At 54.7% G+C, this 16,021-nt stretch overlaps 1 pseudogene; it reads left to right on the top strand.

The window, feature by feature from the left end:
• Window positions 1-539: 539 nt before the first annotated feature.
• On the top strand, window positions 540-15,769 carry LOC135320966 (mitogen-activated protein kinase kinase kinase kinase 1-like; annotated as a pseudogene).
• Window positions 15,770-16,021: the final 252 nt, after the last annotated feature.

Here is a 16,021-nt window from a genome sequence, read left to right on the forward strand (position 1 = left end):
CTTTTCCTTGGAAACTCCTGCTGTACCCAGGATTCACCCTTTAGTTGCCAGAGTATGTTGATGATGTTGGGGGGGCGGTTAGATGGGAAGGCTGGAGTGGTGGTCGGATATTGTGGGGAGGATCAGACCCAGGATGCAGCATCAGTTCTGGCAGGGGCAGACAGCAGGGTGCCCTCTCTCGGAGATCATCTCATGTATTTCCCCACTCTCCCTCTCTGTTTCCAAAGCCCAAGTTCCGTTCTCCATCTGACGAGGGTCTTTGGGGGACTGCGGATGAGGGGCAGCTGAGCCCAGGGGTACTGGTCCGCTGTGCCAGTGGGCCACCCCTCCCGCACACCCCAGCCTCCCGCAGCCACCCGAAGCCCCCACCTAACCACTCATGCAGGTAACAAGGCAGGCTGGGGAACTTGGTGGGCATAGGTGGGGGTAGGGCAGGTCGGGGGGGTGATTTGGGGGCTGATTTTCCCCACCCCATCTCAGAAATTTCAAATGTGAAACCCAGCCCTCGGGAACATGACCAGCCCCCAATGTTGCCCCCCATGAAGGAAAAGATGAAGAGAAAGGTGAGGCCAGCTGTGCTGAGGACTCACACCGCTGATCGTGGCTGGGGATGCCTGGTCGGGGTTGCAGGGCTGAAGACTAATAATGATGACAGGTGACATTTGTTGAGCAACTCCTCTGTGCCAGACCCTGACCTCATGTCTTTACATGGTGTATACCTTCACAGATGGAGATAGATAGCACAGAAATAGATATTGTCCCCCATTTAAAAATGGGGGAAACTGAGGCACAGCGGGGTAAGTAGATTTCGAAGGTCATAAACCTTTGAGGAGGCAGAGGCAGGATATGAACCTTGGCACTCCAGAGTCTTAACCAGGGCACCTTCCTGTCCCCTCCTCTCTTCTGCTGGATGGGCAGCTGCCCTGCCCCTATGGCCCACCCACGGATGTGCCCTTCTCCTAAAGTTCTTCAATGGCTGCCCTCTCTGGATCCACAGCACGGCGGCCTTGACACACCACTCCACCAAAGGTGAGCATTCAGGAGATTCTGAGAGAATATGATGGGGATGGGGAGGGTCCTTAATGGAGGTGCAGATGCAGGGACAAGGGGAGGGTTTTAATGGGAGGGGGAGTTGAGGAGCACTGGCGGGGGCAGAGCTAGGGGTGACAGTTGGGTTTTAAGGATCAAAGATGGGTAGAGTGAAGATGAGTTTGAGAGTGAAAACCAGAAAAATTAGAGTTTGGAGGCCAGGAGTGTCAGATAAGGCAGAAAGGCCAGCGTTTGGGGTACAAGCCTAGGGACAGATGGACCCCATTTACCTCAGTTGGAGGTTAGTGGTAGAGAGGCTAAGATCAGCATATTGGGGTCAGGAGACTTAGGGATGGGAATGTAGCCAAAAGGGAAAGTATTTGGGGATCAAAGATGTGGAGACAAGGTCAGTGAAGGGTAAATGTTAAGGAAACAGTAATAGAATTTACTTTCTGTCACACTGGACAGAAAAAGCTATACGTCAGGGCATCTGAATTTGAGGATCAGTGTTGAGATAGGAGTATAATTTAGGGAGCAGACTGGTGAGAAGGGGGGATAGAATTTAGAGGGCTATTACGGGAGGCATGTTTAGTGTTGAGGTCAGAATTGAGGAGACAGAGGGTCAGGATTTGTGGGTTCAGAGATGGAAGAATAAGCAGAACGGGGGAGGTCAGAGGCTGGGGAAAATGAGACCGGCTCCAGGGGAAAGGTCAGGGTTTGAGTTCAGATTTGGGAAAACAGGGACTGGAAATGTCAGTGTTGGAGGCAAGTAGAGAATTGAGGGTCAGGGCTGGGAACAGAGTACCCGTGTTTGGGGTCAGATGAGGGGGCCTGGGAGGTCCTCGATGATGAGGCAGGTCCCAGCATCTTCATATCTGTTCCTCAAGGCCAGCACTTACTCCTGGGAGCTGAGGAAGGCATTTTCATTCTGAACCGAAATGATCAGGGGGCCACGCTGGAGATGGTGAGGGCCAGGCAGCTCCGCGGGTGAGCCAAGGGTCGGAGGCTGGAATTGGGATTTTCTGGGGTCTTACAGGAGCTGTCTCCTCCTTGCTCTGCAGTTCTTTCTAGCCGGACTACCTGGGTGTACTCCATCAACAATGTCCTCATGTCTCTCTCAGGTCTGGCTGTGGGTTGGTTGGTATGGGTTGGAGTGGGGAGGTCAGATCTTAAGGAGTCAATGGTCAGGGTGTGGGAGCTATCTGGGCACAGCTGAAAAAACACTTAGGATCCCCTTCCACAGAGCCCACAATTCAAATCCCAGCCACGTTTTCAATGTAGGACTTGGGGCAAGAGACTTTGGCTTCCCAAGCCTCTGTTTCCCCATCTGTAAAATGGGGCTCACAATACTGCCACCTCTCAAGTCAGTTTTGAGGTCATTCCTACAATGAGTTTGTCTTTACATTTCTTTGATGGTCATATGACAGTCCTTATCCCACACTTCACTAAACTAGATTGAGCGAGCTGTAGGTTAAAATTTTGTGTCATTGTTTTACAAAAGCTTTGTGTAAAAGAATTTCTCATTTGTGAGGAAACACCAAGCCAAATAGGATTTTTGAGCTCATTAATATCACATCCAGGATGAGAAACTTTTACAAAATCTCTAGGTATGTTTCTTCTTAAACTTTTGTAATATGTGTAACTTCACCTGACTGGTTAAGTGTCCATAGTTTCTCATGTGACTACAGGCGCCACTAGGTTTAGGAACGTACTTATTTTACTCACCATTGTTCACCAGAGCCAAGCACACTGCCTGGCCTCTCGTGGGCATTTAAAATATGATAAGTGAGAAGCAAAGAAATACAGGTGCTTGAGATTTAAAGGCTTGGGCGTTTCAAAGGGATGGGGCCCAGGGAATGTTTGGGAAAAGCTGGGAGTGTGCAGTTCCCTATAACTTCCTGCTTCCCCTACCTACCCACACCCTGCAGGAAAGACCCTCCACCTGTATTCTCATAGCATCCTGGGCCTGCTGGAACGGAAAGAGGCCAGAGCAGGAATCCCCATTGCTCACATCAGTCCCCACCGGCTACTAGTAAGGTACGAGACCCCAGTGGTTCCACAGACCCCTCTAATATCTGATTCCTGCCCCTATCACCCACCCACCACACACTGATGCCTACCTTCTTCTGCAGGAAGAACATGGTCTCCACTAAGATCCAGGATACCAAAGGCTGCCAGGTGTGCTGTGTTGGTGAGCGAGAATCTCGTGGATATTCAGAGGGGAGCGGGGCCAGGGGCATGACTTGGACTTTAGCCACTGAAGAGGGTTGCAGAATTAAGGCAGGGTGTCCAGAGCCCGGGGAAAGATGTGTGGCCTTTGGGGGCGCGGGGCAGGGGAGACAGGATTGACCCTAACCCATCCTTCCCCACCTCCACAGCGGAGGGCGCTAGCTCCCGGGGCCCGTTCCTGTGTGGGGCATTGGAGACATCCGTGGTCCTGCTTCAGTGGTAGCAGCCCGTGAACAAGTTCCTGCTGGTCCGGATAGGGGGCCTGTAAGCACTGGGGACTTTGTCAGGTTCTGTGGCGGGGGCCTTCCACTCTTCTGCTGAGAGCTCTTTGAAGTCGGGCTTCCACCCGAGGTCTCTTCCCAATCTCCCCAAGAGCCTGCTCTCCTGGAGGCTCCTCCTTCTGAGGCCCTCCGGTTCTTTAAGCCCCGCCCTTCGCCCCGGGCCTAATTCTTCTTCAGGCCCTGTGCCCCGCCAGGTCTCTTAGGAGACCCTATTCAGGTTCTTGGAGCCTCTAAGGCTTTGGTGCCTCGGAGGCCACGCCCCCTGGGGGGCCCGGCATTTCTGTCACCAAGGCGGCACGCCCCCTAGTGGAAGCCACGCCCACTCTGAGACCACACCCCTCAACTTCTAAGCCCTCTGAAGCCTCAGCCCCTCAAGTTTCTAGGTGGCACCTCCCAAGACTGAGGGCTCCGGAAATCCTTCGGGAGCCCCAGGCCGACTCTCTTCCAAGGCCCCGCCCCTCACAGGCCCCGCCCCAAACCTCCTCTGAGTCCGCCCCTTCCCGAGCGGCCCGCAGCAGGTGCTCTTCCCGCTACCCACGCCTCTGCCGGTGTTCTCACTGCTGACCGGGCCAGGCTCCGAGCTGCCCGCCGTGTGCATCGGCGTGAGCCCCGGGCAGCCGGCGAAGTCGGTGTTCTTCCACGCCGTGCGCTTCGGCGCGCTCTCCTGCTGGCGGGGCGAGATGAGCGCAGGTGAGTGGGACAGGTCCTGGGAGGGGTGCGGCTTATCAGGTTAGCGGCTTTGGGTCTGGGTAGCTGGGCGGTGCTTAACCAGAAGCGTAACTGGGAAGCGGGCTGAACTAAGAGGGGACTGGAGAACGTTGGGTATATATAACTGGTGAGATGGATGACGGGGAGGTGGAGAAGGAGGGTGTGAGGAACTCTGTGATGGGTGGGGTTTAGCCTGCTTGCCTGGGGATACAGAGGATGCCTAGCAGAGTATAGGGGAATGAGGTGGAATTGGACCTTGCACTTCCGCCTCTCCACCAGAGCCCAAGGGACCAGTACAAGTGACTCAGGTCGAGGTAGACAAGGTGACAGTCACTTCTGGATTTCTGATGTGCACCTCTGTCTCTGACCATCTCCCAGTCTCCACAAAGCTCAGGAAAGGAAGGAATTCATTAGGAAGTCCTAGGCGGGGAATCTGAGGCCCACAGAGGGGAAGTGACTCACATCACCAGCTGTCAGACCTGCTCTGTGCCCTCTCTGTCTGTGTCTATATTGTCCCCTCTGAATCTCTCTTTCTCAATGTGTCTGTTTTGCCACTTCTTGGTCTCTGCCCAGCTCGCTCTATGTCTGCCTCAGTTTGGATCTGTTTCTGATTTTCTGTCCCTGTCTCTGTCTCCCTCTGACTTTCCTCATTTTAACAAAGTCACATCACCTCCTGCTCAGAGCCCTCCCAAGCCTTCCATTTCCCTCCAACAATAAGCCCAAATTTCGCATCACAGCACTGGAGTCTGACGCCCACAACCACCCCAGGCTGACCCACCTTCTCTCCACTCCACCCACTTTGCCACTTTCCAGGCCCACCAGGCACTTTCCTACCTCCGGGCCTTTGCACTTGCTCATCTTGTTCACGTTGAGTGGGAATGCTCCCATCCTCAACCCCGTCACCTTCTCAGAGTTGCCTTCGCTGATCACGCAGTATGAAACGTCATACCCCTTGCTACACGTATTTCCTGTTGTCTTTTCTTGCTTTTGTTTTTTCTATTTATTCGCATCTCACATACTGTTTCTTTCTCCTATTTCTCTTGTCTACTGTCCGTATCCCCCACTGGAATATTCTCTCCACGAGGGTGGGGATCTCTGTCTCTATGTCCACAGCTGTGTCCCCATTGCCTACCTCGGCACCTGGCACACAGTAAATGTGTAGTCGGTTGAATGAATCTATCTCCCTCTGGCCTCTGGTTCCCTGTATCGCTGCCTCTCTCTTTTGCTGACCATTCCTTGTCCCCTCATGTTACCCCCTCCCCATGTGGTACTTGGTGTGGGTGGCAGCCAGGGGCTCCTGGGGCCAGGCTTCCTGGTCCCCATCTGACACCATGCCGGGGTGACCTTTGCAGTCACAGGCCCCCTGTCAGAGCTCCAGATCAGCTAAGTCTGCCGGGAAGTGCTCCAGGTGAGGCGATGTTTGGTGGGTTTGGGTGGGGGGAGGCGATGCTTGGTGGGTTTGGGTGGGGGCAGGGCCCTGCTCCCACCACCAGAACACTCACAGCCCCCCTCTCCACCCTCCTCCCCAGGGACTGGCCTATCTACACTCACAGAAAAAGATACACCGGGACATCAAGGTGATCTGGGGGCAGAAAAGTAGCCTTGGTGGGTGGGGGCCTCTGGGAGATGGCAGTGGTATTTGGAGGGCTCAGGCAGTGTGTCACCAGGGAGCAGAGGCAGAGTTGGGCTGGCAGTAGGGAGGGGTGTCTCTCACAGCCTCTGATCCCCCCTCTCTTCCCCAGGGAGCCAACATCCCCATCAACGACCCTGGGGAGTTCAGACTGGGTGAGTGTGGCTGGTGGGGGTGGGGTGCGGGACTGGCTGGGAGCCAGAGGGGACAGGGACCTGAGGTCAGTATGTCTCTCCCTCTGCCTCCAGCTGACTTTGGTATATCGGCCCAGATCGGGGCCACACTGGCTCGATGCCTCTCTTTCATTGGGACACACTACTGGCGAGGGGTGCCTGGCTGGCATCCAGGGGTTGTGCGGGGTTGGAGGTGGTGGGCTGCGGCTTTCCCCACCATGGATCTCTGGCAATCTCCATCCTGCCTTTTGCCCTGCCTCTGCCTTTCTCTGTTGAGCGATCTGTGTACTCTGTGGCTCTCCCTTGAGTTTTCCATTTCCCTAGGTCTTTCTGTGCATGTCTCCCCTCCACGTGTTTTTCTCAGTGTTTCTGTTGATTTTGATCCTGATCTCTGTCTCTCCATATTTGTCCATGGCTGTCTTTTCTGTCTGTTTCAGTCTGTGGCTCTCCCTGTCTCTTTGCCTCTCTCTGTCTATGTTTTCTAGTCTATCTCTGACTCTGTCTTTACCTCTCTCCGTCTTTATTTCTGTCTCTCTGCCTCTTTATGTGTCTGCATCCAACTCTCTCTGTGTCCCATTCTCCGGCTCGCTCCCTGTCTCTCTCCTGTCACCCCACCCCCTACCTAGGAGTCTCCAATCCCCTTCATCATGTCACCCCTGGCTCTCTGAGTGTCTCTGCCCTTAGGATGGCTAAGGAAGTGGCGGCCATGGCCCTGAAGGGGGGATACAACGAGCTGTGTGACATCTGGTCACTGGGCATCACAGCCATGGAATTAGCCAAGCTACAGCCTTCCCTCTTTGACGTTCACCCTCTCAGGTAGGCAGATGTGACAGGTCCACCTGGTCCCAGAGATCCCACTCGACTCTGACCCTGAACACCACCCCCTGCCTGCATCCCCACATCTAGACCCCCCTACAGGGGATCCCTCTCCCTTCGAGCCCAACCCGAGAACCTCAACCCAGAAAGCATTTTCTCCACTCCACATCAGGAGCCCCCAATGCAGGGAGTCATGTCTTGAGGCTCCCATGAGACTTCTGGAACTCTGTAACATGATGAGCAGCATCCCCTGGAAGTGGCGTCCTATGCATCGTAAAACCAACCCCTCATTCTCCTCCTGTCCCTCACTGCTCTCTGCTGACCTCAGTGCCTTCGGGGGTCCCTCACATCGTGAGATCTGACCTCCACTGGGAAGTCTGAATCCCATGTTCTGTCCTTGCTTTCTAGAGTTCTCTTCCTCATGACCAAGAGTGGCTATCAGCCTCCTCGGCTAAAGGAAGAAGGCAAATGGTAGGAGAGAGTCATGGGAAGGTGGGAGAGAGAGGGCAGAATCAGGGCTGATGATCTGATGGAATGCTCTCTGGTCTCCTCATCCCAGAACTTGCCTTTTGGGGGGGTTATTTATTTATTTATTTATTTACTTTTAGAGGAGTGGGTTGAACCTAGGGCCTCCTGCATGCTAGGCATGCGCTCTAACACTTGAACTGTACCCTCCCCCAGTACTTGCCTTTTTCTTCCCAAGGTCGGCTGCCTTCCACATCTTCGTCAAAGTCACCCTCACCAAGAGTGCCAAGAAACGACCTGGCGCCACCAAGATGCTCAGTGTAAACCTCCCCTCCCTGAGCAGCCTTCCCAAACTCACCCCCTGTGAGAACCCCCCAGGGCCTCCCTCGGCTCCCTAGAACACTGATGATTTTATTCCACAGAACGCCTATGGCCCTTTCAAAGTCCCTGCTCCCTCTGAAATCCCCAGGGCTCCGCCTTCCAAGACCCTCCAAATTGTACCCCAGACCTTTCCCCCAAGATATGCTGAGTTCTAAAACCTCACAAGTTGCCAACGGCTTCAGGACCCATTCCTGGGGGTTCTCTGGAATTCCAGGGGACACCCGAGACACCTCTGGAATTCTCCAACTTCTCTAAATTCGTCTGATCCCTTCAGACACCTCAGAATCCCCCAGGTGGCAGCTGCCCAGACTTCCCCGCCTTCTTCCTCTATTGGCACCTTCACCGCCAGATTCCCTTAGATGGGTTCTCAAGCCCCTGTGCCAGCCCTCTCCCTGCAGCCCAGCCCTCTGTCTGCTGACCGCCTCCTCCTCCCACCCCCAGCACCGACTGTTGTCCCAGCCCGGGCTAAACAGAGGCCTGATCCTAGAGCTTCTTGACAAACTGAGGAACCCAGGGAAGGGGGCAGCTGTTGGCGAGATTGAAGATGAGGAGCCTGAGGTGAGTGGGCCTTGCTTGGATGACAAAAGCACTGGACGGTCCCCACCTTTGCTCAGGCTGCTCCCCTGCCTGGGGTGTCCCCTTGTTGCCTCTCTTAGAAGGAGAAAAGCCAGGGAGCATGGGGGGCTTGGCACAGAGCTGGGGGCACAGAGGTTACGGGAGAGCCGAGGGCTCCAGACTGGGCTGCTGGAGGCCGGTGGGCCTGACGCGGCTGCCGCTCTGCCCAGCTACCCCCCGCCATCCCTCGGCGGATCTGATCCACCCATCGATCCAGCTCTGTGGGGATCCCAGTTGCGAACTGCTGTCGTCAGTAGAGAATCCTTAAGCTTTGGAGACCCTTGTAATCCCCTCATCAGATTGCCAGAGACCCCAGAGATCCTCCTCACTTCTAAACAGACCCTCAGAGGCCCCCCATTACCATCTGATCCCACAAGAGGCCCCAGAGAACCTCATCTACAAAATGATTCTAGAGACCCCTACCTCTCCGCTCTGCACACGGAACCCATAAAATTTCCTATAACCACCAGGACTCCCAGAGACCTCAGAAACCTTGTTCTGATCCCAGATACCCCAGTGGAATCTAAAAACAAACACTCTAAAACCATGTTGAGCCCCCATCGCCCTGATCACAAATCTTGACCCCAAAATGAGACCCCTGTAAACCAAGATCCCTCCCCTGAAGGGACAGCTCCAGTCCTAAGATCCTGGCTGCAGACAACACCCACACCCCAGTTCTATTCTTTCTATTCCCGAATCCATGTCCCCAGCTCACTGTGTGTCACCTGCATACCACCCCACCCCAAACCCCATGGCGGCACATAGAGTTCATGATGCTCAGAGGCATGTAGTCCAGACCCACAGCTGACAAGGTGAGATGCCTCCCCACTGCCCCGCCGCCCTCCCCTACCCCTGGGCCACTGCTGACCCTTTCCTATCCCACAGGCTCGCTTACAACCCCCTGGAGGCTTCAAGAGCAGCAGTCCTAGGTCAGGGACCCTCAGCGTGGGAGGGGGGCTGGGATAGGTGTGGGGACTGCCCGAGGCTCATGCCTGTCCCTCCTCAGGAGGAACCTGTCAGAGTCCGAAGATGACTACGACAACGTGGACATGTTAGAGAGCGCCACAGACCCCACCAAGCCCCACCATCCATGACCCCAACCTCAGCCCCTGCTTTCCTTCCACCACTCAGCCGTGACCCCTGGCTGGACACTCAGTACCCACACCTACCTTCACCCTAACCCTGACCCTCCCAGACCAGCCCCCACTCTCCTCCCCACCAACCCTTCACCCCTAACCTCACCCCAACTCAACCCTGGAGCCCCTGCCACATCCTAGTACCCAGCACTCACGTCATTCACTGATTCATGTTGGGCTGCTGCTCCAGACTGAGCTCCTCGACAGCAGGAGCCCTGCCTGCTCTCCCACTGCTGAAGCCCAGCATTGTGCTGGCACACCCTCTGTAGACACTTTGTGAATATATGTATGAATGAATGAATGAATGAATTAACAAATGAATGAGTAAACAGATTTTTCTCTTCCTTCCCCAGGCCTGTGGTAGTGGAGACACGCCCAGCAGATGATCTACTGCCCCCAGCAGCCTCTATATCCAGGAATGAGTCACTGGGTTTCGGAGTGGGTGTTAGGAATCAGTCTCTGCACCCCCTCCCCTCCCCAGTGGACACAATATAGTGGTCATGACATGCCTGTGTCTCCCAATAAACGTGATTTTAGCCTCTGCTGTCATCTTGGTTTTCTGTGGTGAGGGGAGGAGGGCCGAATTCCTGGATGCCTACTGACCCCGCCTCCAAATTCAACGATCCATTACAACATCAGGGATGCAGCACAGACATTATTTCTACAGCACATGGTCACCTCTCCCCCAGCGGCCTTGGGAGGAGGGATTTGGGGACTAAGGGGCTTGCTCTAAGCATAAGGCATTTGAAGTGGGAGTGAAGGGCCAGCTGTGGGTGTCTCAGCTAAGCTGGTCCTCATACTGTGTGCGGAAACAATCACCAGCAGGGAAGAAATCCCAACATCTCTCTTGGTAGAGACCAGCCACCACGTTCCTCCCCACCAACCCTTCACCCCTAACCTCACCGCAACTCAACCCTGGAGCCCCTGCCACATCCCAGTCCCCAGCTCCTCCTAGATGTTGCTCCAACACCCAGACCTCAACTGCAGCCATAAACCTCAACCACTGGCCCTCATCTTTCTTCATCTTCTCACCCAAACTCACACTGAACCTCAGCCCCTGGGAATTCTGCCCCCTCCAGACCCTCAGGCCCAGAACTCAACCTCAACCCCAGGAGTCAACCCAGGCCCCCATCTCCCTCAGACCCAGGCCTGGGGGAGATCCATTCCACACATCTCATCTGTAATAGGCTCCCATGCGGCATGCCCGGCACCAAGTGAGAACCCGACCCCCAGGAGCTCATAGGACCTGTGTTACTAGGTGGCTGTGATGATGCAGAGACCTAATGCACTGTCAACACTGATATCCAAGTGTTGCTGTTACTATGATCGTCATGGTTATTAGTCCTTTCACCCTCAGCTCCAGCCCAGAAAGAGTCAAATCCTGGCCCTCGTGAGCTCAGACTTCCAGCCCTAACCCACCCCAGTTCTTGCTCCCAAAACCCTCTTCCCCCACTTAACCCATCTGTGTGTTACAGCCCCACCCTCGCAGAAGACATACATCCTCCTCTACCCCCCAAAGTTAGGTCCTGGGCCACAGCTGGGGGACTGGGGCCAGGAGGCAAGGGTCCACAGATGCTGGGATACCGAGCTCTCCAGGGCTGGAGTCTAGGACACTAGTTCCCTTGAAGTCTGGGACGACCAGGATGATGATCCCACTGGGATGTGGAAGGGGCATCCCTGAACCTAGGGGTGGGACTCAAAATATTTAGCCTGATGAACACTCATCAGTAGCTGGTCATCGGAAACTCCTGCTGTACTCAGCATTCACCCTTTAGTTGCCGGTGTTTGTTGATGTTTTTGGGGGGGGCGGTTAGAGGGGAAGTCTGGAGTGGTGGTCGGATATTGTGGGGAGGGTCAGACCCAAGATGCAGCATCAGATCTGGCAGAGGCAGACAGCAGGGTGCCCTCTCTCGGAGATCATCTCATGTATTTCCCCACCCTCCCTCTCTGTTTCCAAAACCAAGATCCGTTCTCCATCTGACGAGGGTCCTGGGGGGACTGCGGATGAGGGGCAGCTGAGCCCAGTGGTAGTGGTCCGCTGTGCCAGTGGGCCTCACCCCCGCACCCCCAACTTTGGCCACCCCCAGCCTCCCGAAGCCCCTACCTAACCGCTCACTCAGGTACCAAGTCCGGCTGGAGTAAGAGGAGGGCAGAGGTGGGGTTAGGGCAGGTCGGGAGGGTGATTTGGGGGCTGAATTTCCCCACCCCATCTCAGAAACTTCACTGTGGAACCCAGCCCTCGGGAACATGACCAGCCCCCTCTGTTGCCCCCCAAAGAGGAATACATGAAGAGAAAGGTGAGGCCAGCTGTGCTGAGGACTCACACCTCTGATCGGGGCTGGGGATGCCTGGTTGGGGTTGCGGGGCCGAAGACTAATAATGATGACAGGTGACATTTGTTGAGCAACTCCTCTGTGCCAGACACTGACCTCATGTCTTTACATGGTGTATACCTTCACAGATGGAGATAGATAGCACAGAGATAGATATTGTCCCACATTTAAAAATGGGGGAAACGTAGGCACAGCGGGGTAAGTAGATTTCGAAGGTCATAAAACTTTGAGGAGGCAGAGGCAGGATTTGAACCTTGGCACTCCAGAGTCTTAACCAAGGCACCTTCCTGTCCCCTCCTATCTTCTGCTGGATGGGCTGCTGCCGTGCCCCTATGGCCCACCCAGGGATGTGCCCTTCTCGTAAAGTTGTTCAATGGCTGCCATCTCTGGATCCACAGCACGGCGGCCGCGACACACCCCTCCAACAAATTTGAGCATTCAGGAGAGTCTCAGAGAATGTGATGGGGATGGGGAGTTTCCTTAATGGAGGTACAGATGCTGGGACAAGGGGAGGGTCTTAATGGGGGGGGTAGTGGTGGATCTGTGTTGGGGGCAGAGCCAGGGGTGACAGTTGGGGTTGAAGGATCAAAGATGGGTAGAGTGAAGATGAGTTTGAGAGTGAAAACCAGAAAAATTAGAGTTTGGAGGCCAGGAGTGTCAGATAAGGCAGAAAGGCCAGCGTTTGGGGTACAAGCCTAGGGACAGATGGACCCCATTTACCTCAGTTGGAGGTTAGTGTTAGAGAGGCTAAGATCAGCATATTGGGGTCAGGAGACTTAGGGATTAGAATGTAGCCGAAAGGGAAAGTATTTGGGGATCAAAGATGTGGAGACAAGGTCAGTGAAAGGTAAATGTTAAGGAAACAGTAATAGAATTTACTTTCTGTCACACTGGACAGAAAAAGCTATACGTCAGGGCATCTGAATTTGAGGATCAGTGTTGAGATAGGAGTATAATTTAGGGAACAGACTGGTGAGAAGGGGGGATAGAATTTAGAGGGCTATTACGGGAAGCATGTTTAGTGTTGAGGTCAGAATTGAGGAGACAGAGGGTCAGGATTTGTGGGTCAGAGCTGGAAGAACCAGCAGAACGTGGGAGGTCAGAGGCTGGGGAGAATGAGACCGGCTCCAGGGAACAGGTCAGGGTTTGAGTTCAGATTTGGGAAAACAGGGACTGGAAATGTCAGTGTTGGAGGCAAGTAGAGAATTGAGGGTCAGGGCTGGGAACAGAGTACCCGTGTTTGGGGTCAGATGAGGGGGCCTGGGAGGTCCTCGATGATGAGGCAGGTTCCAGCATCTTCTTATCTGTTCCCCAAGACGAGCACTTGCTCCTGGGAGCTGAGGAAGGCATTTTCATTCTGAACCGAAATGATCAGGAGGCCACGCTGGAGATGGTGAGGGCCAGGCAGCACCGCGGGTGAGCCAAGGCTGGGAGGCTGGAATTGGGAGGTGCTGGGGTCTTACAGGAGCTGTCTCCTCCATGCTCTGCATCTCTCTTCTAGCCGGACTACCTGGGTGTTCTCCATCAACAATGTCCTCATGTCTCTCTCAGGTCTGGCTGTCTGTTGGTAGTGATGGGTTGGGGTGGGGGGTCAGAGCTTAAGGAGTCAATGCTCAGGGTGTGGGAGCTAGCTGGGCACAGCTGAAAAAAACACTTAGGATCCCCTTCCACAGAGCCCACAATTCAAATCCCAGCCACCTTTTCAATTTAGGACTTGGGGCAAGATACTTTGGCTTCCCAAGCCTCTGTTTCCCCATCTGTACAATGGGGCTCACAATACTACCACGTCTCAAGTCAGTTTTGAGGTCATACCTACAGTGAGTTAGTCTTTACATTTCTTTGATGGTCATATGACAGTCCTTATCCCACACTGTACTAAACTAGAGTGACCGAGCTGTATGTTAAAATTTTGTGTCATTGTTTTACAAACTCTTTGTGTAAAGAATTTCTCATTTGTGAGGAAACACCAAGCCAGATAGGATTTGTGAGCTCATTAATATCACATGTGTTATGAGAAACTTTTACAGAATCTCTAGGTATGTTTCTTCTTAAACTTTTGTAATATGTGTAACTTCAGCAGACTGGTTAAGTGTCCATAGTTTCTCATGTGACTACAGGCACCACTAGGGTTAGGAACGTACTTATTTTAGGCACCATTGTTCACCAGAAACAAGCACACTGCCTGGCCTCCTGTGGGCATTTAAAATATGTTAAGTGAGAAATGAACATATACAGGTGCTTGAGATTTAAAGGCTTGGACGTTTCAAAGGGATGGGGCCTAGGGAAGGGATGGGGAAAGCTGGGATTGTGCAGTACCCTATAAATTCCTGCTTCCTCTAAATACACACACCCTGCAGGAAAGACCCCACACCTGTATTCTCATAAGATCCTGGGCCTGCTGGAACAGAAAGAGACCAGAGCAGGAAGCCCCATTGCTCACATCAGTCCCCACCGGCTACTAGCAAGGTACGAGACCCCTGTGGAACCACAGACCCCGCTAATATCTGATTCCTGCCCCTACCCCCCACCCACCACACACTCATGCCTACCTTCTTCTGCAGAAAGAACATGGTCTCCACTAAGATCCAGGATACCAAAGGCTGCCAGGCGTGCTGTGTGGGTGAGCGAGAATCTCGTGGATATTCAGAGGGGAGCGGGGCCAGGGGCATGACTTGGACTGTAGCCACTGAAGAGGGTTGCAGAATTAAGGCAGGGTGTCCAGAGCCCGGGGAAAGATGTGTGGCCTTTGGGGGCGCGGGGCAGGGGAGACAGGATTGACCCTAACCCATCCTTCCCCACCTCCACAGCGGAGGGCGCTAGCTCCGGGGGCCCGTTCCTGTGTGGGGCATTGGAGACATCCGTGGTCCTGCTTCAGTGGTAGCAGCCCGTGAAGAAGTTCCTGCTGGTCCGGATAGGGGGCCTGTAAGCACTGGGGACTTTGTCAGGTTCTGTGGCGGGGGCCTTCCACTCTTCTGCTGAGAGCTCTTTGAAGTCCGGCTTCCACCCGAGGTCTCTTCCCAATCTCCCCAAGAGCCTGCTCTCCTGGAGGCTCCTCCTTCTGAGGCCCTCCGGTTCTTTAAGCCCCGCCCTTCGCCCCGGGCCTAATTCTTCTTCAGGCCCTGTGCCCCGCCAGGTCTCTTAGGAGACCCTATTCAGGTTCTTGGAGCCTCTAAGACTTTGGTGCCTCGGAGGCCACGCCCCCTGGGGGGCCCGGCCTTGCTGTCACCAAGGCGGCACGCCCCCTAGTGGAAGCCACGCCCACTCTGAGACCACACCCCTCAACTTCTAAGCCCTCTGAAGCCTCAGCCCCTCAAGTTTCTAGGTGGCACCTCCCAAGACTGAGGGCTCCGGAAATCCTTCGGGAGCCCCAGGCCGACTCTCTTCCAAGGCCCCGCCCCTCACAGGCCCCGCCCCAAACCTCCTCTGAGTCCGCCCCTTCCCGAGCGGCCCGCAGCAGGTGCTCTTCCCGCTACCCACGCCTCTGCCGGTGTTCTCACTGCTGACCGGGCCAGGCTCCGAGCTGCCCGCCGTGTGCATCGGCGTGAGCCCCGGGCAGCCGGCGAAGTCGGTGTTCTTCCACGCCGTGCGCTTCGGCGCGCTCTCCTGCTGGCGGGGCGAGATGAGCGCAGGTGAGTGGGACAGGTCCTGGGAGGGGTGCGGCTTATCAGGTTAGCGGCGTTGGGTCTGGGTAGCTGGGCGGTGCTTAACCAGAAGCGTAACTGGGAAGCGGGCTGAACTAAGAGGGGACTGGAGAACGTTGGGTATATATAACTGGTGAGATGGATGACGGGGAGGGGGAGAAGGAGGGTGTGAGGAACTCTGTGATGGGTGGGGTTTAGCCTGCTTGCCTGGGGATACAGAGGATGCCTAGCAGAGTATAGGGGAATGAGGTGGAATTGGACCTTGCACTTCCGCCTCTCCACCAGAGCCCAAGGGACCAGTACAAGTGACTCAGGTCGAGGAAGACAAGGTGATGGTCACTTCTGGATTTCTGATGTGCACCTCTGTCTCTGACCATCTCCCTGTCTCCACAAAGCTCAGGAAAGGAAGGAATTCATTAGGAAGTCCTAGGCGGGGAATCTGAGGCCCACAGAGGGGAAGTGACTCACATCACCAGCTGTCAGAACTGCTCTGTGCACTCTCTGTCTGTGTCTTTATTGACCCCTCTGAATCTCTGTTTCTCAATGTGTCTGTTTTGCCACTTCTTGGTCTCTGCCCAGCTCGC

Source organism: Camelus dromedarius, unplaced genomic scaffold (assembly GCF_036321535.1).
Source record: "Camelus dromedarius isolate mCamDro1 unplaced genomic scaffold, mCamDro1.pat HAP1_SCAFFOLD_45, whole genome shotgun sequence".
Taxonomy (NCBI): domain Eukaryota; kingdom Metazoa; phylum Chordata; class Mammalia; order Artiodactyla; family Camelidae; genus Camelus; species Camelus dromedarius.